This window comes from Danio rerio, chromosome 2 (genome assembly GCF_052040795.2).
Source record: "Danio rerio strain M-AB ecotype USA chromosome 2, GRCz13ab, whole genome shotgun sequence".
In the NCBI taxonomy this organism is placed as follows: Eukaryota; Metazoa; Chordata; class Actinopteri; order Cypriniformes; family Danionidae; genus Danio; species Danio rerio.
Genome location: NC_141022.1, coordinates 14,184,792 through 14,202,901, shown reverse-complemented (window position 1 = coordinate 14,202,901; position 18,110 = coordinate 14,184,792). Strand labels below are relative to the sequence as shown.

The 18,110-nt window shown below is 41.4% G+C and overlaps 2 protein-coding genes across 2 annotated transcripts in view; both read left to right on the top strand.

Annotated features, from left to right (window-relative positions):
- Window positions 1-18,110, top strand: part of LOC147846232 (uncharacterized) — an 849,179-nt gene that overhangs the window by 83,453 nt on the left and 747,616 nt on the right. The window lies entirely within an intron of this gene.
- Window positions 15,983-18,110, top strand: part of nmur1b (neuromedin U receptor 1b) — a 39,330-nt gene continuing 37,202 nt past the window's right edge. The window contains exon 1 of the mRNA XM_087240545.1: window positions 15,983-16,186. The gene's annotated coding sequence lies outside the window, so the exon portion shown is untranslated. The remainder of the gene's footprint in view (window positions 16,187-18,110) is intronic.

Here is an 18,110-nt window from a genome sequence, read left to right as displayed (position 1 = left end):
GTCTTCTTGCAAGAAGTTTTGCATAAATTTTAAGGTCAGCATTAAGTAAAGAAAGTGGCCTGTAACTTGTACACTCATTAGGATTCTTGTCCTTTTTTAGCAAAAGCGAGATAATTGCAATATTGACATTACTGGAAAAGGACCCTTTTTCAATAACAGCTTGGATCATCTCAAAGATTAAAGGCCCCAGATTATCCCAAAAGGTGGTATAGAATTCTATAGGAATTCCGTCCAGTCCAGGAGATTTGCCGGTACACATATCCAAAGCTGCTTCCTTGAGCTCCTCAAAAGTTATGGGGTAATTTAAACTTAGTGAATCTTCTTCAGATAGTTTAGGAAGTGTTATTTTGTTTAGGAAACTATCACATGCATCTTGGTTATGAGATATTTCCGAGCTATATAGTTCAGCATAAAAACTGCGAAAAGTAGCATTTATTTGTGAGGGCTCATTGAGAGTTATACCGTCTTTTGAATTAATTGAGCTAATATCTGTAAAATGTTCGCTAGACCTTAATCTAAGTGCAAGTAAACGACTGGGTCTTGCCCCATTAAAATAGTAAAACTGACGTGTCCTGTGTATTAAAAATTCAGCACGCTGCTTCATAATATCATTAATCTCCTTTTTAACAAGGTCAAACTGAAGCTTAACATCATCATCATAACCTTGTTGCAAAAGAGAGTCCAAGGCAGAAAGTTTAGCCTCTAGTATAAGTAATTTTGAAGATCGAGCTTTCCTTATACTTGAAGCATAGCAGACTGTAAAGTTCCTACCATTGTATGCTGTGTAGTGTATATGATGCTCTTATGCAGCGCGTGTTAGCAATTCTCGCAAAACTGAAAGTAAAAGTATACGCATGTATTTATAAGCTATTTACAAGTAGAAAAAAAGAGGAAACACCCACCCCCACAGTGATACCGGTATTAACGGTGTTGTCACATGTCAATTAACCAGTGGGAAAATTTCCTCAGCTGAGCCGGTGTCTCAGTCTGAAGAGACTGGATTTCGACCTCCGCTCCCCACCATTCTGCTGGCTAACGTTCAGTCACTGGACAACAAACTTTGCAAGCTACGGGTGCACATTTCCTTCCAATGGGTAACAAGAAACTGCTGCATTATCTGTCTTAGAGAAGCCTGGCTATCTGCAGAGGTACCAGACACAGCTGTTGAACTTTCAGGGTTCCCCTTCGGTTGGGGAACTTCAGTGCTATTAAGTGGATTTGATCTTTGTGAAAATCCACAAAATGGGAGGATTCAGTTCAGAAGCCGCTTGTCTGAAAGACTATTGAACGGGTCAATGAATGCAATGAATTGGCAGCGTAAGCTTGCACAGGTGTGCCTCATTGCCAATTATCCCAGCATATAAGCACACATATATGGAGCGAGCAAACGCCATCCTTTTCACTTCAGAGACTTTCTGATCGAGTCGATGTGGGTTCCTCCTGCTGTGACCAGCAACTCTGAGCGAACGAGAGCATTCTCTCGGTCCAGAGGGTGTACACGCAGCGGCAGACGGTCGAGCTGGGTTACTCCCTTGCCTGGCGTTCTTTGGGTCCGGTCCTCCAAAGCGGTGCGTATAAAGTTGCAAACTTCACAGAAAGAGCAACACAGTCGTGCAGCACGTCCTTTTCAGGACGGCGCTCCGACTGTGCGTTTCTGGATGCGGTGGTTTTCTGTCCTCGGATGATGGGCACGGGCACTGCGTTGCATGCCTGGAGGGTCCAGCATGTTGATGCGCTGCTCGCGGGCAGTTCATGTCGTCATTGCGATGCCATGACTGTTGCGCAGTAAAGATCGCGGCTAGCCTTTGCAAAAGGGCGAACCACCCCAGTTGTCCCCTGCTCTGCAGCGGGCAATCGGGCAGATCTGAGAGTTTCAGCGAGAGATAATCCGTCGCCCACGGGTCCGCGGACCTCCCGCTCCTCTAAGCGCTCCATCCAAGCTTCGGGTGGGGGAAGCGATCCGTTTAACAGATGGTAGCCCTTACGCCCGATGACACTGGAGACCAGACGTCCACCGCGTCATCGGAGGGTGGGCTTTCATTGTCCGATGATGATCCAGACCCGCTCGCCCCCTCCGGGCAGGTGAGCGCTGTCACTACGGATCCTGAAACGGACATGTTAGCCGTGCTTTCCCGGGCTGCTTCCCTTCTTCCCGGAGGTGCACAGTAGGCTCACGTGGTCTTGAAGAGCACTTTTCTCTGCTCGTGCTGCGTGTCCTTCCACCCTCACCACTCTTGACGGTGGAACAGCCAGGGGGTATGTGGCGATTCCTCAGGTTGAGTGAGCGATGGCGGTCAATCCAAGTGCTATGCTTTCTAGCTTGCAGATTCGGTGCGTCTCGCCAGTGGCTCATGAGCGCTAGGAGGACGATCTCCTTTCTCCCACCCCTTGAGCCTCCCCTCCGGAGCTCGGGTGCAGAGTGAGAGCAAATATCTCACCTCCAGGTTTTCCGTGGGACCCGTACGCTTCCCGGATCAGCACACCCACTCTGCGCTGCCCCACTGCTGGTACGTCAGCGATTGTAGCGATGAGTCCATTAGCGAGAGCTCTGCCTGCCTGGTTAGCAAGGGCCAGCTCTTTGCGGTGGCTCATACGCACAATCAGACTCGGCTATGCGATTCAGTTCGCGAAACAGCCCCCCAAGTCACAGGTGTGTATTCACCAGGGTCACACCCCTGTTCGCCCCTGTCTTGCGAGAGGAGATTGCTGTCCTCTTGGCGAAGGATGCAATCGAGCCGCTCCCTCCAGCTGAGATGGAGAGCGGGTTTTACAGCCCACACTTCATCGTGCCCAAAAAGAGTGGTGGGTCACGACCAATCCTAGATCTGCGCGTTTTGAACCGCTGTCTGCACAAGCTGTCGTTCAGAATGCTCACGCAGAAGCGCATCCTCCGGTGCGTTCGTCCTCTGGGTTGGTCTGCAGCATTAGACCTGATGGACGCGTATTTTCATGTCTCCACTCTTCCTCTCCACCGTCAGTTTCTGCGGTTTGCGTTTGAAGGTCGAGCTTGGCAATACAAAGCCCTACCCTTCGGGCTCTCTCTGTCTCCGCGGGTCCTCACCAAGCCCGCGGAGGGTGCCTTAGCGCCCCTTCGGCTCGCGGGCATCTGCATACTCAATTTTCTTGACAACTGGCTGATTTTTGCCCTATCTCGGAGCAATTGATTATGCATAGAGACAAAGTGCACCGGCACTTCCACCTGTTGGGGTTTCAGGTCAACCGGGAAAAGAGCAAACTCGCACCCGTGCAAAGGATCTCTTCTCTCGGGCTGGAGCTGGACTCGGTCACCATGGCAGCGCGCCTCTCCGGAGAGCGCGCTCAGCTAATGCTGTACTGTCTGAGAGAGCTCGACAGTAAAATAGTGGTCCCACTGAAACTATTTCAGAGGCTCCTGGGGCATATGGCATCCGCAGCTGCTTCATGCCGCTCGGATTACTCTATATGAGACCACTTCAGCACTGGCTTCACGATCGAGTCTCCAGACGCGCATGGCACGCGCGCGCACACCGAGTCTCTGTTACTGCGCTGTGTCGCCGCGCCCTCAGCCCTTGGAGCGACCCCTCGTTCCTACAGGCCTGGGTGTCTCTGAGACAGGCGTCCAGTCTTGTTGACGTTTCAACAGACGCTTCCAACACGGGCTGGGGGGCTGTGCGTTGCGGGCATGCAGCTGCGGACCTGTGGAAAGGCACCCAGTTGCATTGGCATATCGCCTGGAGCTGTTGGCAGTGTTCCTCGCTCTCCACAGTTTTTTCCGGTGCTGGAGCGGCAACACGTGCTGGTCAGGACGGACAGTACGGTGGCGGCGGCGTATATCAGCCGTATGGGGGGTATGCGCTCTCGCCACATGTCTCAGCTCGCCCGCCGTCTGCTTCTCTGGAGCCATTCATATTCAGGCAAGCTCAACGTGCAACCGATGCGCTCTCACGGCAGCCTTACGTCCTGGAGAATGGAGACTCCACCCCGAGTCTGTTCAACTGATATGGGCGCGATTCAGGGAAGCCCAGATCAATCTGTTGCTTCCCCCGAGATCGCTCATTGCCAGTTGTTCTTTCCCTGACCGAGGTGCTCTCGGCACGGATGCACTGGCTTACAGCTGGCCTCGGAGAATGCGCAATACGCATTTCCCCCAGTTAGCTGTGCAAGGTCAGGGAGGACGAGAAACAGGTTGCTGGTTGCGCCCCTCTGGCTCAACCGGACCTGGATGTCAGAGCTCTCACTCCTCGCAAGAGCACCTACTCTCTCAGGGACAGGGCACTATTTGGCACCCTCGCCGATCTTTGGAGGTCCTTAGACGCGAGGAAGACTTGGGTAACCTCTGATTGCGGTGGCTATTATCGTCACTCGGGCTAGAGCCCCCTCCCCGAGCGTGCCTATGCCCTGAAGTGGAGTCTATTCACTGAATGGTGTGTCTCTCGCAGAGAAGACCCCCGTAATTTGCCAGATCAGCGTTGTGCTTTCTTTACGCCGAGAGAAGCTGGAGAGCAGGCTGCCGCCCTCCACACTCAAGGTTACGTGGCTGCCATCTCCGCTCTCATAACGCGGTGGCTGGCAGCACCGTGGGAACGCATAACCTCATCATCCGGTTCCTCAGGGGCGCTAAGCGAATTAATCCACCCCGCCCCCTCTCATGCCCTCTTAGGATCTCGCCCTCGCTACACAAGCCGCGTCAGATCCCTTCGATCCTCAACTCAGTTTCTTTCTGTCCCTGAAGACAGCTCTGCTGGTCGCGTTGATATCGATTAGAGGGTCGGGGACCCGGAGGCATTTTTCGGTCAGTGACTCGTGCCTGTAATTGGGCTGGCTTTCTCTCACGTCCTAAGACCCCACCCGCGATAGGTGCCCAAGGTTCCAACCACTCCGTTTTAATACTACGTAGTGACCCTGCAAGCGCTGCCCTCGGAGGAGGCAGACCCAGCCCTTTCTTTATTGTCCAGCTCGCGTTTTGCGTATTATCCAGACCGCACTCAGAGTTTAGATCATCTGAGCAGCTCTTCGTCTGTTATGGCGGTCGGCAGTAGGAAAGTGCCGTACCGAAATAAGTTTTCCCACTGGATTGTGGATGCCAATCTCTCACTTATCAGAGCCGAGGTGAGCCGCGTCCCCCCGAGAGTGCACGCAGCGCCTCTCAAACAGACATCTGTAGAGCTGCGGGCTGGGTGACACCCAACACATTCACAAGGTTTTACAATCTGCGAGTGGAGCCGGTTTCCTCAAGGGTATTAAGTAACCCTTGGTGATTGAGGAAACAATTCAGTAGGGTGTTGAAACACGTTTGCTGCACCATTCTCCCTAACACGGAGGTACGTGCGCCCTTTTTATCTGTCAGTAAAGTTCCCCGTCAGGTGAGCCCTGCAGATTCCTCCGCAGCCCCCAGACTCAGCGGAGGAGTCACTTGCTGGCCCACTACGTTGTAGGTCTGCCCGCTGGTCAGCCCGCGTTTTGGGTATAGGTGCCTGCTATGCGTGATCCCCACTAGGCGATCCCATATGCTTATTCCGCCACGGTTAAGCCCCTTCTCCCCCCCACCCCCTCCCCCCCCCGGGGCGGACCCGTGTCTTTCCTCTCCGCTAACCACTCTTTTGCTATGCGTACTCCCCCTTTTTAGGGCTAGTCCATATGTAAATTCTGCCATCTATCCCCCTTGGGTAACGGATGGCCTCCGCAGCATCCTCCCTATCGGGATTGCACGCTTCCCGACGTACTGTCGTATTTCCTAGAATTATCTAGATGCTCACGACTTCCCCAAAAAATATATCTAAATCCGTAAGACTTCTGTTGAAGTAGGATAAATTAGGGCCAGGAACACGTTGGAGGACCGCGCCTCCCATGATGTGGGTGCGTCACGCTTGCTTGACTATCCCCTCATCGGGGGCGTTGGTAAGGTGCAGTCATTATGGCGCTTTCTATAGTTCTCCCATTTCGTGGATTTTCACAAAGATCAAATCCACTTAATAGCACTGAAGTTCCCCAACCAAAGGGGAACGTTCGAGGTTACAGAAGTAACCCTTCGTTCCCCGAGGAGGGGAACAGAAGTGCTATACTCCGTCGCCATAATGACTGTCCCTTAGCTGTTTGAAAGTCTCTTCAGCTTAAAAGGATGGTGTTTGCTCGCTCCAGGTGTGCTTATATGCTGGGATAATTGGCAATGAGGCACACCTGTGCAAGCTTACGCTGTCAATTCATTGCATTCATTGGCCCATTTACACAGCTGTTATAATTATGGCTGACTACATCCCCCCTCAAGCCAACACAGAGCAAGCACTCAGGGAACTGTACGGGAGCATAAGCGACCAGGAAACCGCACGCCCGGAGGCAGCGTTTATTGTTACAGGGGACTTGAACAACGCCAGTCTAAGGAAAATCGCTCTAAAATACTATCAACACATCACCACAAACACGCGTGGGGACAGGATTTTTAACCATTGCAACTCCCCATTCCGGGACGCATACAAATGCCTCGCCCGCCCATCATTTGGCAAATCAGATCACTCTTCTGTTCTGCTCTTGCATGCTTACAGGCAGAAACTGAAACGGGAACCACCCACCCTCAGGATGTTTTAGAGCTGGACGGACCAATCGGATTCCATACTTCAAGACTGTTTTAATCACGTGGACAGGGATATGTTCCGGGCAGCGTGTGATGACCATATTGACGTGTTCATCAGGAAATGTCCATAAACTGTCCATGTATACCCCAACCAAAACCATGGATCAATGGCAACGTTTGAACAGCACAATCAGTGCGAGCTTTCGCCTATATATCCAGAAATGCTGAGGTACAAAAACAAATTACAACCTCAGAAAAACTATCAAAGCAGCAAAACGTCAATACCGAGACAAGGTAGAGGGTCAATTTAACACTAATAACACAAGGAGAATGTGGCAGGGACTTAATTACAGTAAAAAACCCACCAGTGTAAACATTGCTGCGTCTCTCCCGGACGAGCTCAACTTGTTCTTCGCCCGCTTTGAAGCTCAGGACAGCGTGCACAAACTGCGCGCTGCTGTGGCCAAAACCGAAACTGCCAGCACACTCTCTGTTTCTGTTTCTGAGATCTTTCCGTTGAGTAAACACCCGGAAAGCTAAGGGCCCAGATGGCATCCATAGATGTGTACTTAAAGCATGCGCACACTAGCTAGTGGGAGTTATCTCGGACATCTTTAAACTCTCGCTCTCTCACTCTGTGGTTCCCACATGCTTTAAGACAGCTACTATTGTGCCCATATCGAAATTAGCTAAAACCACATGCTTTAATGACTGGCGTACAGGTGGTTTAACACCCACCTTCACCAAGTGCTTTGAGAAGCTGATTAAAAAGCACATCTGCTCTGTACTCTGACCCTCAGCAATTTGCATACAGGAATAACCTCTCTATTGATGATGTAATTTGCAGAATTTTGTGAGAATGCTGTTTGTGGACTACAGCTCAGCATTCAACACCATAGTGCCTGCCAAGCTGCTGGTGAAACTCCAGGATCTGGGTCTACACAGCTCTCTGTGCAACTGGATTCTGGACTTCCGGTCAGGCAGATACCAGGTGGTCAGAATGAACCACATTCCATCATCCACACTGATCCTCAACACTGGTGCTCCACTGGGCTGTGTTCTCAGCCCACTCCTGTACTCCCTGTACACACATGACTGCACAGCCAAACACAGCTCCAACGTCATCGTTAAATTTGCTGATGACACAACAGTGGTGGGCCTAATTACAGATAATAGCCCCTTTCACGGAAAGGTTGTATGTGTTAACAGGTCCTTTTTGAAGATACCGGTAAATTCGTTCTGGCTATTTTCCGGAAAGAGAAGTTGTAACATTACCGGCAATTTGCCGGAATGCTGCGCTGTGTGAATGCAGAAGGAAGATTGCTGTAATAAGCGCGTGCACGTCTAGAACGTGCTGACGTGAGAAGTCTGCTTTAGCCAAACACAACAGTCAGACGCATTTACGTCCGCGCGGTTTGTGAGAATAAAAGCCTTTGAATATTTTTCCAGACACATTTAGCTGCTAGAAATTAGTCAGATCACGTTTATATGTTCTTCTTAATGCCAACTGTGTAAATAATCATCGATGAGATGCTTATGATAAGCCGTTGTTTGTTTACCTTCAAGCTTTGCGTGTGCCTGTGAAACAGCCAGTGAGCGCCTGCACACGCACATATTATGAACATCTCGACATGCGAAAGTGATCCTGCGAAAGTTGTTCAAAATATTGATCATCCACAGAGTTTGTAATTTAGTCAAATGTTTACAAATACAAGCGCAGCCGTTTAAAGCTCATTTGTGGTGAATGATGTCAGAATTTACCGTTTTTTTTGGAATGGATGTGTGAATGCTCTTTTCCGGAAAATTTCCGTAACGTCCTCGCCTGTGTGAACAGCGCTTTTTTGAATATACCGGTAAAGTCGTTCCGGAAATTTTCCAGATATTTACCGGTATCACTGTGTAAAAGGGGCTATTGATGAGATGGCCTACAGAGAGGAGATGCACACTCTGACGCAGTGGTGTGAGGAGAACCAACATCAGAGAAACCAAGGAGCTGGTGGTGGATTTCAGGAGAGAGAAGAGAGAACACACCCCCATCACCATCAACGGGAAACCAGTGGAGAGAGTCAGCACTTTCAAGTTTCTAGGAGTACACATCACTGAGGATTTGACATGGACTACTCACACGGACGCAGTGCTGAGGAAGGCACAACAATGCCTCTTCTTCCTCTGGCGTCTCAGGAGGTTTGGAATGAGCCCCCACTTCCTCCGCTAGTTCTACACCTGCACTGTGGAGAGCATCCTGTCTAGCTGTATCACCACCTGGTATGGAAATAGCACCAGCAACAATCGCACAGGCCTACATAGAAATGTGCGAACTTCTGGACGCATAGTAGGAGAGCTTCCCCTCCTCCAGGACATTTACACCAGGCAGAACATGAGGAAAGCCAAGAGAATTATTAGCGACTCCATCCACCCAAGCCATAGACTTTTCTCTCTGCTACCCTCAGACAGATGGTTCCGCAGCATCCGGTCACGCACTAGCCGGCTGAAGGAAAGCTTCTTCCCTCAGACTGTCAGGCTGATGAACACTTAACACATCCCACACAGACCCTTCCTCACCTTCACTGCGCACCATCAATATGTAGCATGCACTGCACTTTACCCAATCCATACTTGAAACAATACTACCTACAACTATGTGAACAATTATTCATTTTACACTCTAAAAAACGTTGGGTTATTTATTTAACCCAATGGTTGAGTTAAAAATATTTGGTGCTTTGTTGGGTTATTTTAATCCTTTATTGGGTTATTTATTTAATAACTCAACCAGTTGGGTTAAAATTTTAGAATTTTTACAGTCAACTGATTGAGCTGACACAGGACAGCTGTATCAATATTCGCACGTGCTGCTGTTTTTGCGCTTTAAAGTTTATTTAAGCTCTAACACAGTAAGTTATTGTTATTTGCTTTTATCAAATCAGCCTCTCCATGTCGTGTTTTCTTTATCTGTTTCACCTGGACTCTTAATTATTGATGATACAAGCACGCGCTTCATAGCCGATCTGTTTGCGGATAAAAACACTTTCTCTACCAAACGCGTGTTCATCTCTACAGCTGTTTTGGAGGAAATTATACACATATTTGAGGTATTTCGCCGTCTTTCTCGTCTTTAGGACGCAGAGGAGACATCTTGTCGCGTCCAGTCTTGGTTAAGGTATGTTGTCTTAAAAAACACTGTTCTTTCGCTAGAAAACTATATTGTAACATCAAAATGCTAATATAGACACATATATGTGCTTCATTTTATTCAGGAAGTTGCTGGTTTTCCCAAGAAGTACGGAATCAGAGCCTTATATTATTATTGGTTATTATTCGCCGCTAGAGGGCGCTGAATGGATCGCAAATTTTCTTTCTGTAGACTGTAAAGTTAGTCAAGAAGAAGTCAACCTTGACTCTGGACAAGAGGAGAGCAGAAGCTTGCAATATCATATTTTATCAGAAGAGGATTCGTTATCCATTTCAAGGTACTTGATTATTTAACTATTGAAAGTTAAATGTTGTTATTATTACTGTTTGTGTGTACTATATTAAAGGCCCTGAAAATTGCATTTTCCCTACATCTTATACTAACCTACAGGGATGAAACCACACCCTGATAGTGTTAGATGCTAATAGAAATGTTTAATCAGTTATAAATGTCATACAGCAATGCAATTAAATATAAGCCTAATATATATATATATATATATATATATATATATATATATATATATATATATATATATATATATATATATAAGAATTGTAACATCTGTTAGCTTTGTATAATTATAGTAGTAATATATGCTAAAAAACAAAAATACAAAGCCCTTAAACATGCATTGAGATTTTAGTGACGCTGTGACCACTCAACTGATAAGTGTTGTCTGTCAGCTCATGTTCATTTGTGGTTTATTTTATTTTTTGTTTGTTTGTTCATTGTAGGTTGCGCTGGACAGAGCGAGCTTTGGACCTCCTTGATAATCTTGTTGAGAGGTGAGAAAACAACAGCTCTGTATTTTGTAATATGTACATGATGTAAAAATGCACAGATACACACACTTAAGCAGTATCATACACTGTAAAGATGTGTTTACATCACCATATTTCTTAAAATCAAATTATACACTTGTAATTCTTCTGTAAATGCATTTATGCTTCTCTGAACAGCACTGGTAGTGTGTAAAGACACAAATGCCTCTTTCAAAAGTGTTTCTGTGCCTTATTTGAGTGTAAATTTGGTATTAGACTCAGACATGAGGACACAGGTAAGTACAGATGACTGATATAGAGTTTAAGCACAGTTCAGAACTTCACTCCTGAAACATTTGACTAAATAAATTGAGATATTAAAGACATTAACTAATTTATATTAATTGTTGCGTTATGACAATTTACTGACAGGCTCCAGTTATTTCAGTAAAAGTCTGTGATCAAGAGTTTGACTCTTTTGCAAGTTTCTGAGCATGAAAATTAAGCACAATGATGAACATCAGTGCACAATTGACCATGTAAAATAGACTTTATTTGCCCACCAAATATGAAAAATGTGATGCACCTTAAGAACTCCCATAAAAGACTAATCGTGCAGCTAAAAGTGCACATTTTCATATTTTCACTTTTTTTTCTCTCTCTATCTGTTTAAGGTACCCCTGGAGATGAGCCTTCCAGTTATCTTTTCTCCACTGCTAAACTGGGTAAGTACATGATTTTAGTTGTTATTTGGTCCAGCATACATGTGCAAATTAACAATTTAAAATTTCTGTTTTAAGATTGGAGCGAACATCATTTGGTATATGGAGGGATAGGAAACCAAACCATGATAGGGCCACAGTGAAATTCCATAGCATTTTTTCCCTCTGTTGAAGTCAGTGGGGACTATCAAGTTTTTGATTTGCTTTGTCCTTTAAGTTATCATTTGTGGTCAGCAGAAATAAGAAAATTAATCAACAACTTGAGGGTGAGTAAATTACGAATACACTCAAGAATCGGTGAAACGCCCATACACTCATTCACCAGCAGAGGCGAATCCATCATGTCCTGGAGCTGGGTCAGTTGGCATTGCTGTGTGGAGTTTGCAAGTCCCCCACAGTCCAAACACATGCAGTATAGGTAAATTTAATAAACTAAATTGGCCGTAGTATGAGTGTATGGGTGCTTTACTGATTATTTTTATTTATTTATTTTATTTATTTATTTATTTTTCATTTTTGTGTGAAATGTCCCTTTTAATAAATCCACTGTACTGTTTAAGTCTATTTAAGTGCTGTTTTTGTTTATTTATTTTTAGATTGCTCAGGACAGGTATTTTATACCCACACACCAAGAAACTATTTAAGATTTGGGGAGATGCATCACTGTGGATTCTCTCATATTGCAAAAAAGAGAAGAGAGCCTTGGATCTACCAGTTCAAACAAATATTTCATCTGGTGAGACAATCCTGCATAACAGCTGTTTTAATCCCAATTTGTAGCATTCCACCTTTGATATAAGGGGCTTGTTTTAAGTTTAAATATTGTGTTTTGTTTTCTGATTGCTATAAAGACAGCCTTGGAGATCCCGCTTTGGAGATGGTGCTGTAACAACGCTGCCAGCTATCCTTCTCCACTGCCATACAGATTGTGCAGCAAGATGGTTCGGCCCTCACACCAGGAGGCAAAACAAGAATTTGTTGATTTGCGACCTCTAGGTGCATTATTTATGACAAACTTTGGAGATTATTCAATTCATGTGTGTGTATATTTGTCTTTCGTTCAGAACTTAGAGGAGGAGGAGCAACAGACAGAACCCTCTTGTCCTGCTGCTTGGGAATGAACTAAACAGCTCTCAGGCGTTTGTTATTGTGGGAAGCGTGGCACTAAATACATGGATTTAAATAAAGCATTACCAATGGATTAAAAGCTGTGTTTTTTATTTACTAATAAAGATGACTACTACTACTATAATAATGAAGGTGACTACTACTACTATAATAATAATAATAAAAATAATAATAATAATAATGATGATGATCATAATAATAAATTATTATTATATAGTGGTTTAGTCACTTTTTGGCAAAATAACCCAACAAATTAGTTATTTTTGTAATTCAAATTGTTGGGTTAACCAGATCAACCCAATGGATTGGGTTAAAATAACCCAACAGAAGGTCAGTGCCAAATTGACCCATCTACGGGTTACCTGTTGGATTATTATTACCTGTTGGGTGGTAGGGGGAGTATGCTGTTGTATTTTGCACTGTCATTTTATTTTGCACTGTCTGTATTTTGCACTGTCGTTGTATTTGCACTGTCTGGAGCCAGCACCTAAGCTTTTTTACTCATCATAGCACACGTGCTGCTGATGATGTGACAATAAAAGTGATTTGATTTGATTTTGATATATATATATATATATATATATATATATATATATATATATATATATGTGTGTGTGTGTGTGTGTGTGTGTGTGTTCAGCACAAGCAACCAGCTTGCTTGTCTTACTTTACTCACATAAGAGCTGGTAAAAACAAGCTATACATTAACACTCTGTTCTCATGCCAATACCAAGCCTTTAACACCTAGTCCAGTTGTGGGACAACTGATAGTCAAAACCATGTACTGTAAATACAACCAAAGGCTGTAAATACAACAAAAGACAAACATGCATTCTTAACACATGATAGTCTTTCATTCCTCTAATTTGTGACCATGGCTTAATTATTCATTGTGTCTTTTGAAAATCCTAAAAAAAGAGTTTTTATATTGATGCAAGTGGTTCATAAATCTGGTCCTAGCTATATTAAAATTGAAATGAACAATTTATCATTTTTACGAGCCATGCTGGATTACAGAAATCATACAATACAGATTATTTTGTATCCTTACTGCTTCAAGAAGATGAAGTTTACTGTCAGAGCTTGTATAGTGTCCAAAATGCAGTCAAGCCTTTGTCAGAGCACAGTGTCTGTCTGTTTTTTCCACTGCTTGTGCTAAAGTGCTGGAGAGTTTCCAAGACCCGGCCAGCCTGCTGCAAACTTCCTTATAGGGTTATTAAATATCACAAAGAGTCTTATAGTTTCGTCAGTGCAGTTTAAGCACATTACCTATTCTACAGACATATCAACTTTTTTGCAATCAGACCAAATTTTGTGTTCATTCAATGGATTCTATTTAATTGTGATTTATAGTTTTATTATTAGTTTTACACTTGTAAAAAAAAGTACACATTATACACTTATAGAATATTTAAGATGTAAGATAATATATTAAATGAAACAACAAATCAAACTGTTAAAATGACAATTAAATCAAGTATACTAGTTAACAAACTAAATAATTATGCTTGTTCAATACAAAGGAAAAGTATTATTTACAAATTAAAAGCAACTAATTTTACTTAGACTGCGCACATGAACTCCTTTGAACAAAGTGTAGGTTTGCTTCTTTGAAGCTTTCGATTAATCCTGAAATCATGCAGAGTACATCAACCATGGATCATCAGGTTTTGAACTTGTGGAGTCTCATGTGTTTGATGTCATGAAAGAAAAGCTCTGCATAACAGAAACAAAGGCATTCTGATACCATGTTGACTTCCCATTAAAATTATGCAGAAAACTTTCACATTTTAGGACTGGAGACAGGATATAGTGGATAAAGCCATTAATTGAACAGTTAATGAAATGACATGCAGATGATAACAGACCTTATTAAAAGATTGCTAATCTTATAGTCTATTGCAGTTGAGATGAAGAGGAGGGCACTGAAGACAAGGAACTTCGAAAACATAAAATGATCATGAAGAGAGGCAGGTAAGTTGACAGCAGAACATTAAAGATGCTTCTTAACCCTTGTGTTGTCCTAGAATTCTGTACACACAGTTTGCCCTTCGGGTCGAAAATAAACTGCCTTCACTAAACCTCTAAAATAAAGCATGGTTAAAATTGTCCAGAAGTACAATTGTTGTACCCTAAATGTGAACAGCCTTCATGAAAATATGAAAACAGACTTTTTTTTCTAATGTTGAAGTAATTTTAGAAAAAGTCGCTAAATTTTTAAGATGAAAAACCATTGGGATTTTTTTTTTACCCAAAAGACCACAGGTGGGTTAATTCTTATTTGTGCATCCTTGTTTCCTCGCATTGCAAGGGAAAGACAGACAGAAAAGATGCGAGGACAGAGGAATTAAATATTCTACACCACTGATTTTGCTTGCATGTCAGGACCCAGAGGAAACCCACGTGAACACGGGTAGAACATGTACACTTCACACAGAAATGCCAACTGACCCAGCCAAGGCTTGAAGCAGCCACCTTCTAGCTGTGAGACAACAGCGTTAACCACTGTACTGCCTTGCTGCCCAATGATAGTTATTTCTATAGTAATTAATTCACCCTCCACAAAACACCAGATTTGTAATTTTTTATCTTACCATTTATTAATAACACTGAATTATTCAGATATTAACAGCTGACACATTAAAAAACATTTACGCAAAACATACATCATACACGTGTGTTTAAACTTGCTCATGACTTGAAATGAGGAAATGAGGAAGTATAATAAGAAGGATCCTGAGTGACTGGATCTGTATCCGAAATTGCCCCAATACCCTTAAATAGTGCTATACCCCAATACCCTTGCAATTGCTGGAGCAGCCATTTGAACTGGTGCCCAAAACCGTAGTGGACATTCTGAAGTGCACTAAATCAATCCCACACTCCACTGCAATGAGTGTTCAGCTCATGTTCTCAACAGTTAGAAATACCTGTATGAATTTATTTGTTTTACCACAAGATGGCATCCACAATCCTCTCTCTGTGAGATGTGAAAACTGTACAATTCTTAGTAATTATTATTGAATTAAAGTGATGGTTGTATACATGTTAGAAATCAAAATGCTTTTTAATACTAATAGAGAGTTCACTAATTGGTAAATAACTATCAGATGGTCTGACCAAGAAGTCTAATATTTGACCAATCATCAAAGTGCAAACAGCATTCCTTTTGCTGCACCGAGTGCTCAAATCCACTTATTTTTTATGAAAGGGGCTATTTGATCTGTCAAGTGGACTAAAAGAGTTGATTAGGTTTAGCAAGTGATGTGCTCAGAATTATATTATATAATATCCTCACTATCTTTTGGCTTTTAATATAATTTAATAAACAAATGTACAATCCTATATATTACATTTAATAATAATAATAATAAGCAGAAAAAATAAGAAGAATTTTATGTTTACTAACTATCATTTTTTTTTTTAGATCTTAATTGTTTTAATCATTAAAAAATTGAGCCCCACTATATATAAACATGGATGCCATAACAGGGTGAGAATAAATGTGTACTGTTCTTTGTTTAAAGCCAGTGAATGACTACGTCACTAGAGCATTTGCTTTAGTGAAATATTACACACTGAGAGTTCAGTTCATAACGCGTATAAGAGGCTTGACAGATCATTCATCTCACTACACCGAGAAGGAAACAGTGAGTAAGAGAGCAAGTCAAGGAAGTCTACATGTGTATGTATTGTTTCTTTTCATTGCGTTACAGCACAATGTCAGATTACAGCATGAAACAGGAGGGATATGTGAGGACGAACTGAAAGGCAAGACAGTCATTAGAAGCAGTCCTTTAGGAATACGTCTGAGAAACAACATTTTAATAAGGTAGGTTACATTGCAACATCAATTACAGATACTGGTTAAGATACAGTTTTATATTCTTTTATTTTTTCATCTAATTTGTATATTAATAAGTTTATTTAATAGTTAATTTAATATTTAATTCTTTAACTGTTAAATAATAAACTTTAACAATTTAGGCAGTGGGTTGTCTATTTTGTATTAGAATAACGGTAAAGGATTTTAGATGGAAATACCATTTTAAATACCTGACAACAAAGTAAAGAGAAAAAAACTAAAATATTTTACAATATATATATATATATATATATATATATATATATATATATATATATATATATATATATATATATATATATATATTTGTTTATGAAAATCAATCAATTAAATAAAAAAATAAAATAAAATGTAGTTTCATGCAATGTAAAATAGAAAGTTACATTGTCATTTTTTAAAATGTACTTTTAAAATATACATTATGCTATGTACTGTTACCAAATAAAAAATGGCTTTGTTTTACAGGATTTAAACTGTATTACTGTATTATTATTATTATTATTTTGTATTTTCATTTAAACTGTAATTGTGTTGTCTCTTGGGTTTTTAAATTAAATTAAACCTTGTCCTTCTTTTGCAGTAGTCCTTTTGAAAGTGCAGTTTTATCTAAAACTAGAAACTAAACTATCAATGTAAAATGTACAAATTAAATTTATATTATTCAAATATAAAAATTATGGTATAATATTTGAAATATGACATATAGAAAACTTAATGTTTTATTACACATTTTAAAATTTCCCTAATCGGGGTGCATTACACAAAACAATATAGCCAACACGATCACAAGTTCTTGTTTTTCCTAAATCCATCATGCCAATGAACATTGGAAACAAATAGTGTCACAAACTTTTGTTGAAAAGTTTTGTTGAACTTTTTGTTGTCACAAAGTTTGGTTGAAACTACTTCTAGATCTGTTGTTAAAAGCATATTTCCTTGGCTATGTTCTATGGTGCTTCCTTCCTGTTGTCCAATTATTTTCCTAATTAACATAACTTGCCTACTTACCTTTGATAAAATAGTTAAGCCTTTAAATTATGAATACTACAATTTCAATGAAAACAAAATCTTGTTAAATTAACAGTAAGTTACTGGCAACAATGATCCAGTAGCTGCTGCATTTCATATAACAGTAGAATTGCTGTAATATTAATTACAATGGTATTACATTTACTGTAAAATCTAATACATAATTTTTCAGTTTTTTTTTTTTTTTTTTTTTACTGTAACACTAATTACAGTAGTGGTACACATACTGCAAAACTGAAAACAGTATTTTATTGTACATTTTTACTATTCATGACTAAAGTATTTTAACATTATTTTCACTACTGTATAGTATTTTACAGTTATTAAATGTTATTTTATTTTATTTAATAGTACCATTTTATAATGAGTAAAAAAAAATTTCAAAAATTTACTTTAAATTTATAAAAGTTTTTGTAAACCATGCTAAAACAGTAACAATAATTCAATATAACAGAGTAACAGAACACTAATGAACAATTAATATTTAAAACCATTCAACGCATTATGCATTAATGCATCAAAAAGTATTACAATTTTAATTAGATTAGATTAGATTCAACTTTATTGTCATTACAATGTCAAGTACAATGCAACGAAATGCAGTTTAGGTCTAATCAGCAGTGCAATAGCAGCAAGTGCAGGATACAGGAATAAGTTATAAAGTGCAGTTATAGAAAAACTATGGTGATATTTACAGATGGATGTACTATCAAAATTATATACAGGTTGGATAAGCTATGAGCAGATTTACAATATATGAATATATGTGCAGGTTGCTATTAATAATCAGTAGTGTGCAGATAAATAAACATGATTACAAGTGTATATGTTACAATATATGAATATATGTACAGGGATAGAT